This window comes from Papio anubis, chromosome X (genome assembly GCF_008728515.1).
Source record: "Papio anubis isolate 15944 chromosome X, Panubis1.0, whole genome shotgun sequence".
Classification (NCBI taxonomy): Eukaryota; Metazoa; Chordata; class Mammalia; order Primates; family Cercopithecidae; genus Papio; species Papio anubis.
The window spans coordinates 7,887,182-7,905,767 of NC_044996.1; the positions used below are offsets into that span (position 1 = coordinate 7,887,182).

Consider the following 18,586-nt stretch of genomic DNA (forward strand, 5'->3'; position numbering starts at 1 on the left):
TAGCATTTGTCATAGGTGGTGATTACTTCCTCCTCCTGGAAACATTTTCTTCCAGTAACTTCTAAGGCATTCTAAGGCATCTTACTCTCAATTTGCCCTTGTTTCACCAGCCCCACTTCTTAGTTTTCTTTATTTGGAGTGACTCAAGATTACTCCTTGGATCTCTTATTAGCATGCATTCCTTTTATCCCCTTGGTGATTTCATCTAGCATCATAATTTTAAAGCCATATATTTATTTACATTGCCCAAATATAGGTATATCTTCAGCCTTGATAGCTTCTCTGAATTTCATATCAGTTTTTAATTTGGTATCTCCACTTTTATGTCTAATGTATTGTTCAAAATTTACATGCCTAAATGTTCACTTTCAATCCCTGCCCCTCCTCTACTCTAACTTGCTCTTCAGTTCATCTCTCACACACTCATTAAAGGAAACGGTCTTTCCACTGCTCAGGACAAATCCCTTGGCATCTTCATTAATCCTCTCTTTCTTTTACACCCTATACCTAATGATTAGTAAGTTTTTTAAAGAAGTTCCCAAATGGTAGTGTTTTATTTTTAATTATAATCTGTTTTTCCATTTTGCTCAAATAATTATTTCTGTATATTCCTACATTTGTAGTTTAAGATTTCTCTTCTGTTCATTATTAGCAAATCTTGCTGGATATAACTTAAAAATACATCCATAATGTATCAGTCAGTCCAAAACCCTAGATTGAAGAGCAATCCCTGGGAGTGGTATCCCAATTCAGAAAAACAGGGACACCAGAGACAAAGGAAGCAGGTAGTTAATATAGCAGTGAGGGAAGAGAGTCAGGAGATCATAGTAAGTATATGGTCATTTTTTTTGGAATACATTGCAAAAATCAAAGAAAGGGAACTTTATAGCCATGAAGCAAGATAATCTAATCTACCACCTTCCTACAAGTTTAAGAAAATGAATTTCACATAAAAACAAACAGCAGATTATCATGAGAGAGTATTATAGAAATGTATTATTTAATAAACAGAGGCCAGGCGAAGTGGCTTACGCCTGTAATCCTAGCACTTTGGGAGGCCAAGGTGAGTGGATCACCTGAGGTCAGGGAATCAAGACCAGCCATGGCAAAACCCCATATCTACTAAAAATACTAAAATTAACTGAGTGTGAGAGCACATGCCTGTAATCCCAGCTACTTGGGAGGCTGAGGCAGGAGAATCGATTGAACCCAGGACTCGGAGGTTGCAGTGATCCGAGATGGTGCCACTGCACTCCAGCCTGGGCGACACAGCGAGACTCCGTCTCAAAAAACAATAATAATAATAATAGAATAATAAATTTATGTAATACATGAACAGAATAGTATCAGTATAGGCAATAAAAGCTTTCAGAGAAAGGCACATCCACAAAACAAATATGTTACCTAAGATTTCAAAACAAGGTAAAAGGAATTAACAAAATAATATAAGATATATAAAAATAATGTAAATGTGAATTGCACAAATTTAGGGTGATGTGATTATACCCTGAAAATAATTAAGTAATTTTAGAAATAAAGACTATATTAAAAGGATTATAAGATTAATTAAACATGGAATAATGCTTCTTAAGGAAAATAAAATTTGAGAAGAATAAACTTTAAAAAGAAGCAAAGAAAAAGATATAGATTCAGAAGAAAGTTTAGCGGGTTAGTTTTGAGAGTTAATAGGACCCTGACTGCTTTATTCATTTCTGACCTTAAAACAAGCTCCTTGAACTTACCCACAAAGTGGACTGTGCAAAAATCCCTTCTAGTTTCAGCTGCTGTTTGCAAATAGACTCTGCATATTTCCCAAGCAACTTCAGGATTTGCCTTTTCTTAGGTATTAGGAAATATGCTTAGCAAAGAGCCCCTCACTTTCTTCTGTTTCCTTTGACTCAATATAAAATTCTTGATTCATATTTCTTGAGTTTTTAAAATTAGTTGCTCCATTGTGTTCTGATATAAAATTTTGCTACTGAAAATATACATACAACAAAATCCCAAAGGAAAAATTGATTAATAAGGTTAAATTGTAGGCCAGGTGAGATGGCTCATGCCTGTAATTCCAGCACTTTGGGAGGCTGAGGCAGGCGGGTCACCTAAGGTCAGGAGTTCAAGACCACTTATACTTACTAAGTAACATAAAAGACCTAAGCTATGTTATGAATAGAGTAGAAATTCATTTATATATAGCACTTAGAACTCCATTAACAGGAGTTCACTTTACTTTCAACTAATGTAGACATTGTCTACAACTGACTATATCTGAAGCCAAAAAACCCCCAATAAATTAAAAAATATATATAAATTATATATCATAATTATCTCACCATAATGCAATATAATTAGAAATTAATAACAAACCAGAAAATAATATAATCCATCTGGAAATTTTAAAACATATTCCTAAATTAAGTATCAAAAACAATGTTAAATAGTAATGTAGATAGTGGGCTTCTCATCTTGTTCCTGACATTAGTGAAAAAGTTTCTGAATTTTTCCCCAATGGTAAGATGTTGGACAAATATGTATATGTATACGTATTATGTGAGTGTGTGCATGTGTGTGTACATACAAACATATATATATATGTACACATACATACACATACATATATACATATATGCATATCTGTGTATGTATATATACACATAGGTATCATTGATATATATGAAAATATATAGGTTAATGTATAGGTTTCCCATCTATCTTTTTTTATTGTAACCCCATCCATTGTTCTTTTATTGACAGTTTTCAGAATGAATGGGTGTATCAAAACCATTCATGTATATATGATGATTATATATTTTTTCATTAGCTGTTTTAAAATGCTGTGTTATCTTAATGCATTTTCTAATATTGAATTATTAATATATTTGCATATCTGCAATAATACCCATTTGGAAATGATGTATTTAATATACAGTACTAGTGAATTCTTTGTTGTGTTATTTGCCTGGCTAATGTTAAAACACATCAGGAAACAAATCTGGAAGTTTTTCTTCTTTTATAAACTCTGGAATATTTTTAATAATGTTGGAATAATCTAATCATTAAATGTTTGACAGAATTTCCCTGTAAAAACATCTTGTTTTCATGCCAGAGAAGCTCTTCTGATACTTTCTCTATTTCCTCTGTGGTAGTTGGTTTGTTTAGATTTTCTGTTCCTACTGAGACCAATTTTAAAAACTTTTATTTTCCTAGAAACATACCCACATAATATAGTTTTTCAAATTATTTGCAGGGGGTTTTTCAAAGTAGCCTCTTAGGATCCTTAAACTGTCCTCCGTTTCAACCCCCTTGTAATTGTTCTCAGATGGAAAGTTGATGTGAATGAGCCATTACCAGATTCACAGCCAGTAGATGCTGTTTTCTAAAGGGAAGTGTAAAGGATGTAAATCAATACAACCCCTTTTGGAAATTTGCACATTTCCCTTTAGGAAAGGGTTGTATTGATTTAAATAATTATAGTTATATAATGTATAACTATAATTATGCATGTAACTTAAAGTTATATAAAGTAACACGTATATAACTTCAAATTTTATTTTTATTATAGAACACTTTAAACATACACAGAAGTAAAGAGAATAATACAGTGAACTCAAATGCAACCATAACCCAGCTTCAACAGATAACAATTTATGACCAATCTTGTTTAATCTATAATCCCACCTATTTCTCTGCCCCACATATCATTTTTAGAAAAATTCTATAAATCATATAATGTTACCCATAAATGTCTCAATATATGCCTTTATGGAGATAAACCCTCCTTTTCTTAGTAAACTTTTATTTTGCAATAATTTTTGATTTACAGAAAAGATGACAAATAGTACACAGATTTTCCATATACTAACTCAGTTTCTTACATTGTTAATATAATATATATGGTTATATATATAAATTATATATCATATTACCATATTATACAATAATTACCGTATATTATATATATTATATTATATATATATCGTCATATATATCACCATAATGCAGTTGTCAAGACTGAGAAGCTAACGTTAATACATCACTCCTAAACTCCAGACTTTGGATTCCACTAGATTTTTATTTTTGTGTTCCATGATACCACATCACATTTAGTTAATACTTTTTATAAACGTAACTGCAATACGATTATCATGCTTTAAAATAATAATTCCTTAATATCATTAAATATCCACTTAGGATCCAAATTTAAACTTTTCTTACAAATGGCATGTGTTTTTGAAATGTTTATTTGAATCAGGATCCAAAGAAGATCCACAATTGTGGTTGGCTAATACCTCTTATGTGTGCTTTAATGTATAGGTTTCACTTCCATCTCATTTTTATTGCAATGGATTTATTTTATTTATTTTATTGCAATGTATTTAATTTAAAAATTGAGTCATTAGTCCTGCAGAATTTCCTAAAATTTGAGTATTGCTGATGGATTCTTCATGGAGACATTTACAAGATCCGTCTGTCACACATGTTCACATACAGAAGTCTGATCGACGATTAAAAATACCCACACATTTGAGGGCAAAATTTTGAAATTAAAAAATGTAAAAAATCGGTCGGGCGCGGTGGCTCAAGCCTGTAATCCCAGCACTTTGGGAGGCCGAGACGGGCGGATCACGAGGTCAGGAGATCGAGACCATCCTGGCTAACACGGTGAAACCCCGTCTCTACTAAAAAATACAAAAAACTAGCCGGGCGCGGTGGCGGGCGCCTGTAGTCCCAGCTACTCGGGAGGCTGAGGCAGGAGAATGGCGTAAACCCGGGAGGCGGAGCTTGCAGTGAGCCGAGATCCGGCCACTGCACTCCAGCCTGGGCGACAGAGCGAGACTCCGTCTCAATAAATAAATAAATAAATAAATAAATAAATAAATGTAAAAAATCAAGAGAAAACGAAAGACATTAGATCACTGGAGAATCCAGAGAAAAACTCAAAGATACTCCTCGCAATTGTCTGGCCACGTTTTCTTAGAGCATCTGTGATGTGCTGGGGCTCCATGTCAGCCCCCAGTTGCCTTGGAAACTCCGAAGCCAGAAGGCTGTTATGGCTGAGTCGTACAAACAGCAAAGATGGCAGCCCACCCCTCCCTCTGGGAGCTCTGTTCCAGGGAGTCCTGAAACCTTTGTCAGCTGGTGAACACTGGTGCGGTTAGCTGGAGACCCCAGTTGGGATGCTCCACCCAGTGATGAGGAAGCAGATCAGGCACCTGCTTCAAAAAGCAGTCTGGCCACGTTTCATAGGGCAGCTTTGCTGTGCTGGGGTACCACTTCTGCCCCCAGTCTGCTTGGACTCTCCAGAGCCCAAAGGCTAGAACAGCTAAGGCACCCAAATAGCAAAGCTGGCAGCCTGCCATCTGATAAAATTCTGAGCTCTGTTCCAGGAAGATTTCAAATATCTGACAGATGGAGAACACTGGTAGGGTGGCTGGAGGCTCTGTTTGGGAGGTTCTGCCCAGTGAGGAGGAACGGGATCAGGGACTCACTTAAAGAAGTAGTCTGGCCACGTTTTTGTAGAGTAGTTGTGCTATGCTGGGGCATCGCTTTCACCCCCTGTTGGTTAGGACTCTCCCAAACAGCAGAGGTGGTGGCCTGCCCCTCTCCCCAGCAGCTTTGTCCCAGGTAGGTGCAACACTGCTACTGGTTGCTGGCTGCAATTCCAAGCCAGTGGTTCTTATCCTGTGAGGTGCCGCGAAAGTGGGGCCCACAGATCGTCACTACTCAGCCCTCTGGATTCAGCCTTTTTCCTAGGGGTATGAACAGGGATCTAACCTCCTGCTTTTCCAGAGTTGCAGTTGCTTTTGCTAGGACTCCCAGAAAGCTAGGGTATCTAAAGCTCCTGGATCTCTGTGCATTCCTGAGCGGCTGCTCTATGAAGACTCCATGTAGCAGTGTGTGTCAGACTGAACGCCCTCGTGGAATGGGTTCATGAGGCAATCTCCTGGCCCAAGGGCTGCAAAAATCTATTGGGAAAGTATGGGATCCTGGAGTCACACATTCTCTCACAGGTTCTCTGGGTGGAGGAGTTTCCCTTGGCTCCATGTCACTCTTGGGTGGGCTGTCATCCTGCCTTTTCTCCTTTCTCCATGGTTTGAGTTGTTTCCTTGATTAGTCCAAATGTGAGTACCTGGATGTTTAATTGAAGGTGCTGTATTTACTTGCCTGTTCACTTCCTCTCTGTAAGAGCCATGCATATTACCTGCTTCTAGTCAGCAATCTTGGCCACTCTTCACATGCTTAGTTTCAAAAGAAATTGCCAAACTGTTTTCCAGAGTGGCTGTAACATTTTCTATTTCCAGAAGCAATGTATGAGTGACTCAGTTATTCCACATCCTCGCTAGCATTTGGTATTTTCTCTATTTTTATAGCCATTCTGAAAAAATGTGTTATGATATATCATTGTAGTTTAATTTGAAATTCCCTGACAGCTAAAGATGTTGATCATCTTGTGTTTTTTGCCATCTCTATATATCTTCTTTGGTGAAATGTTTGTTCGATGTATATGGCACATTTTCTAATATTCTTTTCTGTGGAATTATTTTTAATTTTTAATTATTATGGGTACATAGTAGATGTATATATTTATAGGGTACGTGAAACATTTTGGTAGTGGCATGGAAAGCATGATAATCACCTCATGGAAAATTGGGTATCCATTCCTTCAAGCACTTATCCTTTATGTTATAAACAACCCAATCTGGTTACTTGTTATTGGTCTGTTCAGGTTTTGGATTTATTTCTGGTTCTATCTTGGTAGGTTGCATGTGTCTAGGAATTTATCTAGATGTTAGGGTCATAGGGGAGGATCTCTAATGGTTTGGTACTCTTTTTGTGATAGTAAATGAGTTTTTGCAAGATTGGGTCATTTAAAAGTGTGAGGCACCTTCCCCCTCAACTCTGCTTGTTTCTGCTTTCACTATGTGACGTGCCTGTTTTCTCTTCACTGTCTGCCATGACTGAAAACTCCCTGAGGCTTCCCCAGAAGCCAAGCAGATGCCAGCCCCATGCTTCCTGTAAAGTCTGCAGAACCATTAGCCAATTAAACTGTTTTTTCTTTATAAATTACCTAGTCTCACACATTTTTTTTTTTTATAGCAACACAAGAACAGCCTAATACAACCTGGTAACTAAGGTACAAGACAAATACTCTTTACTTTTTCCTGTGCTTTTCTCAATCAGATGGAGTCTTTGGCCATAACTTCCTCAGCTGGGAATGTGCTTGGTCATACTTGAAGCTACCATCCTTCAGAGGCCAAAGTCCACAGCATACTCCTTGGGTATCACTCCTGGTTATTAGGGCCTAAGGACTCTAATGATGGTGATGAATGCTGGCAGGACTGGGTCTTTTCTTTCAAGGCAGTAGGTTCCCTTCTGGCCCAGGGTGCGTCTAGAAATGTCATCTTGGCGGTAGAGCCCGGAATGGTGTCCTCACAACTCTGCCCAGTGTCCTATCCTACTGTGGCTGAGCTGGTATCCAAGATGCAAGACAAAGTCCTCTTTACTCTTCCCTCTCCTCTCTTCAAGTAGAAGGAAAGGGTCACTTTTTTATTGCTGTGGGCTTCACTGCCTGGGGTTGGGGAAAGGATGGCACAATAACTCCCTCAGCTGCCTATCTGATGTCTCCTTAGGTCAAATGCCACCCTGGCTCTTAGCCCAGCTCAGCACTAGGATTTTCCTAAGAGTTGCAATCCTTGTGTCCTAGGCTGTCTTTCAAGTTTAGCTAGAACCTAAGAACGCTTCAGCCCACTGTGGCAAGGCTTCCTGAGAAACTCGAGTTCTGACTGATGGGGTGGGCTATTCTCTGGCTAGGTCTGGTCCAAATGCTTCTTTTGTACATGGGCCCTGGTTGCATCCAGGATGGCTTTATTCTCGGTTGTGACAGGGAAGCACTGAGTTCAATGTAAAGTCCCCCAGTCACTGCACTGTCCTTCTCCAAGTGCACAGCTATTGTTGGGGTATGGGGGAGGGTTGGCATCAGCAATTCAAGACTGTCTCTTCTATCCTCCTTAATGCCTTTTTCTGTGATACAGATTTAAAACTAGGTACTGTAATTGCTCATCTGATTTTTGGTTCTTGTGATGGTGCTTTCCTACATGCAGATAGTTGTTAAAATGAGGTGTTCGGCAGGGGGGATGAACAGTGTAAGCTTCTATTCCACCATCTTGCTCCACCTCCTTCTGTTGATTTTGATAATTCTTTATATATTCTATACACAAGTATTTGTTGAATATACAGTTTGCAAGTATTTTCTCCCAGTTTCTAGCTTGCTATTTCATCCTCTTCAAATAAACTTTCAGAGAGAAAAATATGCTTTTAAAAAAATGTTGATAAGTTCCAATTTATTTACTTTGCATTTTATGAATTACTCTTTTGATATCAAGCCTATTAACTCTTTTGCCTTGTCTTAAATCTCAAAGATTTTCTCCTAAGAGATATATATATATATGCACGTATATATGTACGAATATATAAATATACCTAAGATATATATACACGTATATATGTGTGTATATATACGTATATATACACGTATATATATGTGTGTGTGTATATATGGTTTTGCATGGTATACTGAAGACTGTGATCTATTGTTGGTTAAATATGTGAGGTACTGCTCAGTTAATCCTTGGGAGGTGGTTTATGGGTGTCCAATTACTCCAGCATTATTTGTTGAAAAGGTTTCCTCAGTTGAATTGCCCTTGCAACTTCATCCAAAATTTGTTGGGTATATTTGTGTGAGCCTACTTCTGGGTTCTCTATTCTGCTCTATTGATCTATGTGTCTATCCCTCTGCCCATACCACACTGTCTTGGTTAACGTATCTGTAAAATAATCTTTAATATGATAGACTGATTCTTCTTAGTTTATGCTTCTTTATTAGGATAGTAGGTGATAGCTGTTGGAGGACCTATGTCTTCTCATATTAAGTTTAGAATATGCTTATATATATCTACAACAGGGGTGTCCAATCTTTTGGCTTCCCTGGGCCACGTGGAAAGAATTGTCTTGGGCCACACATGAAATACACTAACACTAACAATAGCTAATGAACTAAAAAAAAAAAAAAAAAAATCACCAAAAGTGTCTCATAATGTTTTTAAAAAGCTTAGGAATTTCTGTTGGGCCACATTCAAAGCTGTCCTGGGCTACCTGTGCCCTGGGGGCTGTGGGTTGGACAAGCTTGATCTACAGCAAACCTTACTTTGATTTGGATAGAAATTTAATTAAGCCTTTAAGTAAATGTGGAGAAAGGTAACATCCTTACTATGTTGTCTTCCAATTCATAAACACAATGTACCACCTCTCCACTTGTTCATGTCTTCTTTGATTTCTTTCATTAACATATGTAATTTTAAATATTCAGATGTGCATGTTTGCTAAATGTCATTGTAAAAGAGACCACGTTTTACATTTCAGTTTATAAATATTCCTTGTTAGTATATAGAAATATGATTGATTCTTAGGTGTTGAACTTGTATCTGCAACCCTGCTATAATCTAAACTCTTCTAATGTTCTAAGATCTGATTGGTGTTGACCTAAAGCCATTTTGTTATTGTTAATATAAGTTTATTACCATATTTAGAGTTTGTGTCAAAAAAACTTGTAAATAATATTCCTGCTACCTTTGTATCTGGAAGTGCAGGAAAAAGAAAAAAACATCATTATTCTTGTGATTTTTCTCAGTGGCTTAAATATATGCTACGTAACAGGCACATGAGCCATATAATTGGTTAGGTTAAGTAAGCTTTCATTTAATCAAATCAACAAATATTTAGTGAGAGTCTGCCATGTGTAATGTACTGTAACAGCTTCGTGTAATTTTTTCTTCAATTATCTAATATTCTCCTCTCTTCTAAATGGTGTTGTAGTTTGATTTGGGGAAACTTAGCAGGACAAATAAGGCTTTACGTAAAGCTTTCAGGTAATCTGCATGTATCTACACCAGTGTTCCCATGACGTACCTCAAAAAGGATTTATAATCTCTTAAAACATTGGAAAAAATAAATTCCACCACGATATATATAATGTAAACCAGGTATCTAAATATAATGTATATTGCTATTACAAGTCTGCATAAAGTATACAACCAAACAAAAACAATTGCAGATGAAAATAAGTAAAAGGATAATTTTAGAATAGTAATATTTAGAGAATAATTCCTCAATTCAAATTGCTAGTATGTTTTCTTGTCTGCATGTATGCACTGGCATTAACTATGTGTCCACTTTTATCAGTGAATTAGAACAGAAATGAATTTCAGATAATAAAGTCATAAACATCTGGGTTTTGCAGCACATGGTCTGCTGAAGTTTGAATATGAAATAATCTTGATTTGATTTCCAATAATAAAAGGAAACAGGATAGAACGAGATAATTTATGGTATTGTGTGCTGAGAAATAGTCTCACTTACACAATTGCTTACAGTCTCCTTTATGGTCACATACTGTTCCATGTCTTCAGTGCCCTTGAGAACTGAGTTATATCAGTTTCTATAAGACAGTGCTTGGCACACAATAGGCACTCAATAATAGTTTTACGAATGAAAGAATAAATTGCAGTGTGCAACATTTCAGCATCAAATTTGAGAACCCACTTCAGGCAAATATTGAGAATTTATCAACATCATCTTAACATCATTTTAATAGTCACAGACTTGTAAAATAAGTAAAGTGACAAAACTGCTAACAATACTTGCCCTCACCCACAGACAGATACAGACCAGCCAAAGATAAAAACTTACTAAATGTTTACAATTCTAGTGCCGGTGACTGAGACTGCAGGTGAGTGAGAAGGCCCAGATCATGGTGGTATAGCCTAGATCTAATTCACACAGCTGTTGAGTACTGGAATACTGGATGGCAGGATAGGAGAGATAGTATTCCTGCTCTTCCAAAGCTGCCAGCAATATCAATAAATAATTTCAAGAACCCTCCTTCTGTATGTAATTTGTATAGCCTTGCTGTATCATCAGTGTTTTGCATGCTGTAGGCAGTCAATGAAAATTTGCCAAGAAATACATAAATCAGAGGAGTTTGACAGAGTTATGAAGGCAAAGAGCAGCAATAACAGGAATCCTAGTTTTAAATGATGACCAAAATGGCATGACACAATTGGTATGCAAAAACAGGTTCAAAAAGTCTATTGAAGGATGAAAGGACATAGGAAGTGGATTCCTGGCAAACGAAGGGGAAAGTTTCAGAGAGGACCAAAGTTGCTCCAATTACTGGGGTTCCCAGTGAGGTGAGGAGAGAATTAGGTTTGAATTGCAAAGGAATATTTAGTCTCAAATTTTGTTAGTGGATGATGATTTGCACATAGACACCACCTAGGAATTCCATGTCTATTTGCTGTCTACACGCTTAAGGCTGAATCGGTGTCATATATTATGTTAAAATTACAAAAATAACATCATAATTACAATGTTTTTTCCTATTTTACATATTGCTAGAGGTTTAAGAAATGAAAACATAACTCTTTAATGCAATTTACCTAAGAAAATTCGTGAAAATATGCACAAGGGGATATACTATACACATTCCCATTTTTTCTTTATTGCATTTTATTTTTTATTTATTTATTTATTTTTTGAGACGGAGTCTCACTGTGTCTCCCAGGCTGGAGTGCAGTGGCGTGATCTCGGCTCACTGCAAGCTCCGCCTCCCGGGTTCACGCCATTCTCCCGCCTCAGCCTCCCAAGTAGCTGGGACTACAGGCGCCCGCCACCATGCCCGGCTAATTTTTTGTATTTTTAGTAGAGACGGGGTTTCACCATGTTAGCCAGGATAGTCTCGATCTCCTGACCTCGTGATCCACCCGCCTGGGCCTCCCAAAGTGCTGGGATTACAGGCTTGAGCCACCGCGCCCGGCCTCTTTATTGCATTTTAATCTATAAACACTTATTTTCTGTCTATACGGAAAATCTTTTAGAATATTTCACTTTAATTAGTAGTAACTCTAATAAGTATATCTAAGAAAATATTCGATACTGGTGAAACCAGTAGAATTTTGACCACACAGACAAGGTTTTAAATCTTTTATGTGCCTCTTACTTTAATTGTACTATCTTTCCCTCTACTTGGAATACTCTACTCAGACTTTAGCACAGCTGTCCCCTTCAGGTCATTCAAATCTCAACTCAACCATTCACTCCTTAGGGAGATGTCCCTTGATCATCTTTATTTAAAGCATCTTATTTCCCCATAACTCAGTTTCATATAACTCTTATTATCGTTACAATATATCTTTATGTGGATGATGTTATGTATCATACACTTTATGTCTTCCCTCCACCAGAGTTTAAGTTTCTTGAATCTCAATTCAAATTGTTAGTATATTGTATTTTCCTGTCTGCATGGACAAAAGCATTGACAGGAAAAACAAAAGAGAGAGAGAGAGAGGACTCATGGAGGCATTGTAGGCCAGAGTTAGTGTTTTCAATTTTGTTCCATGTGTAAAAAAAAGTTGCTGAGGAGTGATATATGTTTTGATTTTTGTTTATAAAAGATTACTGTGTTTATTCTGTGGATATGACTAGAAAGAGGAAATGTGATAAGAAAGATACCTTGTTTGGAGGGTGTTGTAGAAGTGCAAGTAACAGACCACATCTCCTTGAATGAGAATGGTAGTGGTGGAGATGGAGAGAAGTGGATACATTGAGCTTTTTTTTTTTTGAGACGGAGTATGAGCCACCACACCCAGCAGAATTAATATTTGAAATAGTAGCAGACAAATGAAGTAACGAAGTCGAAAAATTTTACACAGGTATATACTTGGAGACAATAAAAAGCAAGACAGGTTCAACAAATATGGACGCTATGCATTCTGTGTCCTTTACAGGTGTAACTAATAAAAAAAGTTCTTTTTTGAAGTCATTATATGAAAAAGCCACTTGCACGCATGTGTTTATAGCAGTCCAGTTCACAATTGCCCAGATGTGGAACCAACCTAAGTGCCCATCAACTAATGAGTGGATAAAGAAAATGTGGTGTGTATATACCATGGAGTACTATTTATCCTTTAAAAGGAACAAAATAATGTATTTTTGCAGCAACTTGGATGGAGCTGAAGGCCATTATTTTAAGTGAGGTAGCACAGGAGTGTAAAACCAAAAGCTGTATTTTCTCACTTATAAGTGGGAGTTAAGCTATGAGTATGCAAAGGCATAGAGAATGATATACTAGACTTTAGAGACTTGGGGGGAGAGTGGGAGGGAGACTCTGGATAAAAAAACTACACATTATATAAAATGTATACTACTCAGGTGACAGGTGCACTAAAATCTCAGAATTCACCACTATAGAATTCATTTATAACAAAAATCTACTTGTACCCCAAAAGCTATTGAAATAAGAATTTTAAAAATAAAAAATAAAAAGTACATTTTTTTCTTCTAAGTTTGAACACATCATCAGATATTTTGAACTGAACATTGCAGAGAAGCAGTTTAAAATCACTGGGGGACTTTGGAGTAAATAATTGTAGTGGAACTGTGTGGGACTAAACCTAATTGAAGTCAGTAGTTATGGATAAAATGGAGATAGCAAATATAGACAATGTTTTCAAGAAGTTTGGCTATCAAGGCTGGGAGAAATAGAGACATATACTGGAGGATGACTTGTGTTGTTTATCTCTAATTTGGTATTAAGGCCTCTCTCTGCGATGGGAGTATACATTCTAGCCCTTCCCTGACAGGGCTCCAGAGGATTTGGTCGTAGATGCTTACACGGTGACTACCATGGAATAATTGTTTATCCTGGTATATCATCTAATGCTTACGTGTCCAACTTGTTTCCCTCTTACAGGCAACTTGTTTACACTGGCAGACGCTCTTGTGCCTCTTGTCTGACACACGACCAGGTTAATCCTGACAAGATAGGCGCTCTCTTTGTCTGGGAGGAAAGTTAGGTCTGGGTGTGTCAGTTGCGTAAGTCACAAAAAAGACAACATAACAAAAACACAGGAAATAACAGGAGCACTTCATGACTCATAGATCCAAAACAGGGGGGTACCCATGAGGGCTGATGTGCAGGTTGCAGGGGCTATGTGCTTAACCCACAGGTGGGCAACCAGAGAAAGGGATGGTCCTGTAGGCTCAGGCTTTGATTGGGGTCCAGGATGTTACCCAAGCAGGTTTCCCATGGGGAGTTCTAATTGATGGGGTTAGAGGAAGCAGGTGTGACTTCTGTTGGGTCACTCTGTGACTGAGAGGTGGTCACTGGAGCATATCTCAACCGTATCTGCACCATCCATGCAGGATGACGGGGTCACTGGGGAGAGTCAAGTAGGTTGTATCTATATGTCCCAAAGAGAGCTCGTCATCAGAATGCAGTTTTATAAGGAAGATACCTGGATTGACCACATTGAGAAACTTGGAGGAGATGGAGAACTGGAAACAGGGGCATAGGTAACTCAACCTTACTTCTGATATTGGAAAGTCAAACTTATATTCAAAAAGAATGGTGAGGCAACATAAAATTATAAGAATCACTACAACATTAGATCAATGAAAATTTTTCAGATGGGAAATTAGAACATACAAGTTTTCAGAAATGAGTCATTAAAACATGTAACAATTATTGAACGTTCACTCAGTGATAAGCACTGTCCTTGGTAGTTTATATATATGTGCTACTTAGTTCAACTCATAATAAGGGTATGAGCATCTTATTCCAGATGAGAAAAATGAGGAAGTTGGAACAGGACAAGAGGGTTATAGAATTTGTCCTAAATCATTCAGCTAGTAAATAGCTGAATGTGTGCAAGTTTATGAGTCCATCCTCTAAATCATTGTACTGTCATACTGGTTCTTACTAAGCATTGAGCTAAAGGGTGAAAATAGTGGAAAGAGAAAAGAACATGTTGCTGAATGGTCTCTGATTATGAGAGCTTTAGTACATGGGAGAAAAAGTAGTTCCCATTGCAAAAGATACAGGGGTAAGATAATCCTTGGAGGAAAGCCAGGTGTCAGTTATTGTGGGAATAGAGGCAGTGTTTGGTAAAATGGAACCGGATCTAGAGAATTTTACTGCTAACAGAAGAAACAGAGGGCACAGTATTTAGGAGAGAGATGATAATCATCGGTTGGGTACAAGGAAAGGAATTGCAGATAATTATACTAATAAAAAAGTGCAAGAGGAATTACAGACAATTATACTAATAAAAATGTGCAAGAGGAAAGATAACCAATGTAATGTTCTTGGACCTGGGTGTTAGAACATGTGGCTTTGCGGCATAGTTACACTAATGAGTGGTAAGTTGGTGGGGACTTACTTCTTAAGATACCAGCCATAAGACTAGGAGGTGGTACAGAGAAGGAGGTTTCAGCGTGCTGTAAATAATGTCCAAAACGTCTCCCAGAAGCTAGTTGTTGAAGAATTTCCTCATCCCGTATTTCTTTTGATTCTTATTCTCTGTTTTCTTTATGCTACCTGTGTCTTCACAGTGACCATAATTTATTGAACCCATACTAGGTATCAACACTATACTAGGCAGTTTACATCTTATTGAATCCTATATATTATTTATTGAAATAATGATTCCCTGTATATTATGAGTTATATTATTTTCTTTTTCAGGAAGGGTTCTTTTCCTTTATTTTTATTATAATAAAAATACAAGTTATCCCATTACTTTTACCATGCTGTATTATTTTGTTTCATATTAATATAATATAAATGGTCATGACTTAAAGAGCTACTGTTATTCCCTCCTTCTTGACAAGTACTTTCCTTTTTCATTTGAATTAGAAATCTCTAACTTTATTGAAAGTCAACAGAGTTAAACGCAAAGAAAGCTGTCATTCACTGGCTTCTTTGATTTTTACTGTTTGGCAGACATTGTGGTAGGATCTACAAATACAGCAGTGAAGAAAATCAAGTCACTGCCTTCATGAGATTTACATTCTGCACACTATTAAATATTTCAGTAGAAAGCATCTCATCCACTCAAATCTTGGTGGCACAGACTTTTATGAAACATGAAAAAGTGTCCTATTTTATACATAATTATTTTCAGAATACTCTGTTCTGATATTTTGTTTTTAATTACTTTCCCATAGTATATTAATATTTATTCAAGGACCTTAACTCAGCTTACTCAGAAAGGTAAAACAATCCTATAAATATCGCTCTGGTAAACAAATGATTTCATAAACTTTCTTTGAGATGATAGAATTTCCTATAATTTTACATAAAAGTCATTAAAGAAGCATTTGAATTTCCATTTTTCTTGAGAGTATGAGTTCAAAGTCAGGTAAACACTATGCTTAGGTTTGAACCCCACTAAGTCTATACATATTAATAAATGTCAATAATTTTCATTTAATTGTCCTGAGGGTCAAAAACATACTTCTTCTGACTAAAGGTTAGTGAAAGGCTTAGAAAGTAAAAAGTATGTGTAAGCCAATGTTTATAAGGCATGAGGTGTAAGCCAATGTTTATAAGGCATGAGGTTAACAACAAGTTTATATTTTTGTCAAATGTAAAGACAGGAAAACTTCAAGATTAATCTCCTAGGAAAAGGTATAACAAAGGTATGTCCCTATTTGAACTAAAATATAGTAGCTAAAGTAGCCTAAATAATGCCCATTTTGGGGTGCTATTGTAAGTGGCCTTATTTTTCACATTTTCAACTGTTCATTGCCAGCACAGAGGAATGCAAGTGATTTTTCTATACTTTCTATTCTGCGAACATGATAAAGTCACTTGCTAGTTCTAGTAACTTTTTGGTACATGCCCTAGGTTTTCCACATGGACTATTCATGCCATCTCCAAATACAGCTTTACTTCCTCCTTAATCATTAATGTACCTTTATTAATACATTTATTTATTTTGAATTATTACTCTAGCTAAGACCTACAGTATCATATTAAATGTAATCAACCAGTCTGGCCAACATGGTGAAAACCCATCTCTACTGAAAATACAAAAAATTAGCTGGGTGTGGTGGCATGCACCTGTAATCCCAGCTACTCAGGAAGCTGAGTCAGGAGAATCACTTGAACCCGGGAGGTGGAGGTTTCAGTGAGCCAAAATCGTGACACTGGACTCCAGCCTGGGCGACATAGTGAGACTCCATTTCAAAAAAATATAATAAATACATTTAAAAAAAAGTGTAATCAATGAGTGTAGATATCCTTATTTTCTCTCAAATACTAAAGAAGAGAACATTTTTTTCTACCACAAAGTATGATATTTGTATTGTTTTGTTGTCAGTTTTGTTTTTTGTTGTTCTCCTTTATCAGGAAGAAGTTACCTCTTATTCATAGTTTACTGAGGAATTTCTTCATAGGGAATGATTTTTTCAAATACTTTTCAGTACCATTCAAGATGATTCTCTGGCTTTTCTCATTTCTTTTATGAGTTAAACTGCATCAGTATTTGGATGTTATACCTGCCCTACATTCCTGGAACAAACCTCATCGGGCTGTAATGCATTATCCTTTTACATATTGCTTGATTGGTTTGCTATAAATTGTTTTTTAAAATATGTGTGCTGATGTTTCTGGAAAATATCAATTTATGGTTCACTTTTCAGTCATTTGTCTGGTTTCAGAACCAAGATAATAGCAGCTTCAAAAATGAGTTGAAAATGTTATTTCTCTTTATTTTCTGTAAGAGATTGAGCAGATTTGATATTATTTCTTTAATGTGTGATAGAATATGCTAGTGGAGCTATATAGGTCCTTTAGGACATATATATTATATTAATAGAATTGTTTCAGGGAATATAAGGGCGTGCACGTGTGTGTGTGTGTGTGTGTGTGTGTGTGTGTGTGTGTGTTGCAAATAATTGACTTATGCAATTGTTGCAGATAACTAGACAAGTCTGAAATTCATAGGCCAAGTCATCAGGAAGGGCATGCTGTAACCCTTGGACCCAAGCTGAAGCTAATATCCACAGGTAGAATTTCTTCTTCTTCATGCAGTCATTGGCTCTGCTCTTAAAACATTCTGTTGATGAATCTAGTCCATCCAGATTACCTAGGATAATCTCCCTTACCTAAAGTCAACTCTTATAAACTGTAGTCACATCTACAAAATATTTTCAAACCGATGCCTGGATTAGCATATGAATATCTGGAACCTGTAACCTAGCCAAGTTTATACATCAAAAAGACCATCGTTTGTTTTGTTGAAAGGTTACCTTTTTCCCAAAGACTCTATATATTTAATAAAAAAGGAGTTATTCAGATTATCTTTTTTTCCTGATCTTTGGTAGTTTTTGTATTTCAAATAATTTGTATATTTTATGCAAGATGTCAAATTTAATAGTGTATTCATAAAATCATTGTATTATCTTTTTAAGTAAAAATATATGTGTATGCTAACCCATGTACGTGTGTATGCTAACCCATGTACATGTGTACGCTAACCCATGTACATACAGATATCTATATGTTGTTTACAATAGATCTTTTATTTTTTCTTATGAAGTTTAAGATCAGTTTGGTTATATATGCAAGATAGTTTCTATATGTGATTATCTCTTTCCGTGTTAAGCTAAACACAAGTTCATAGTGATATCTCCAACTGTGGAGATATGGAAAATGGACACCAACACTGAGATGAGTCATATGTTG

At 36.5% G+C, this 18,586-nt stretch overlaps 1 long non-coding RNA gene across 1 annotated transcript in view; it reads left to right on the plus strand.

Annotated features, from left to right (window-relative positions):
- The window catches only part of LOC108583643, a 64,254-nt gene that overhangs the window by 17,175 nt on the left and 28,493 nt on the right, over positions 1–18,586 (plus strand). The window lies entirely within an intron of this gene.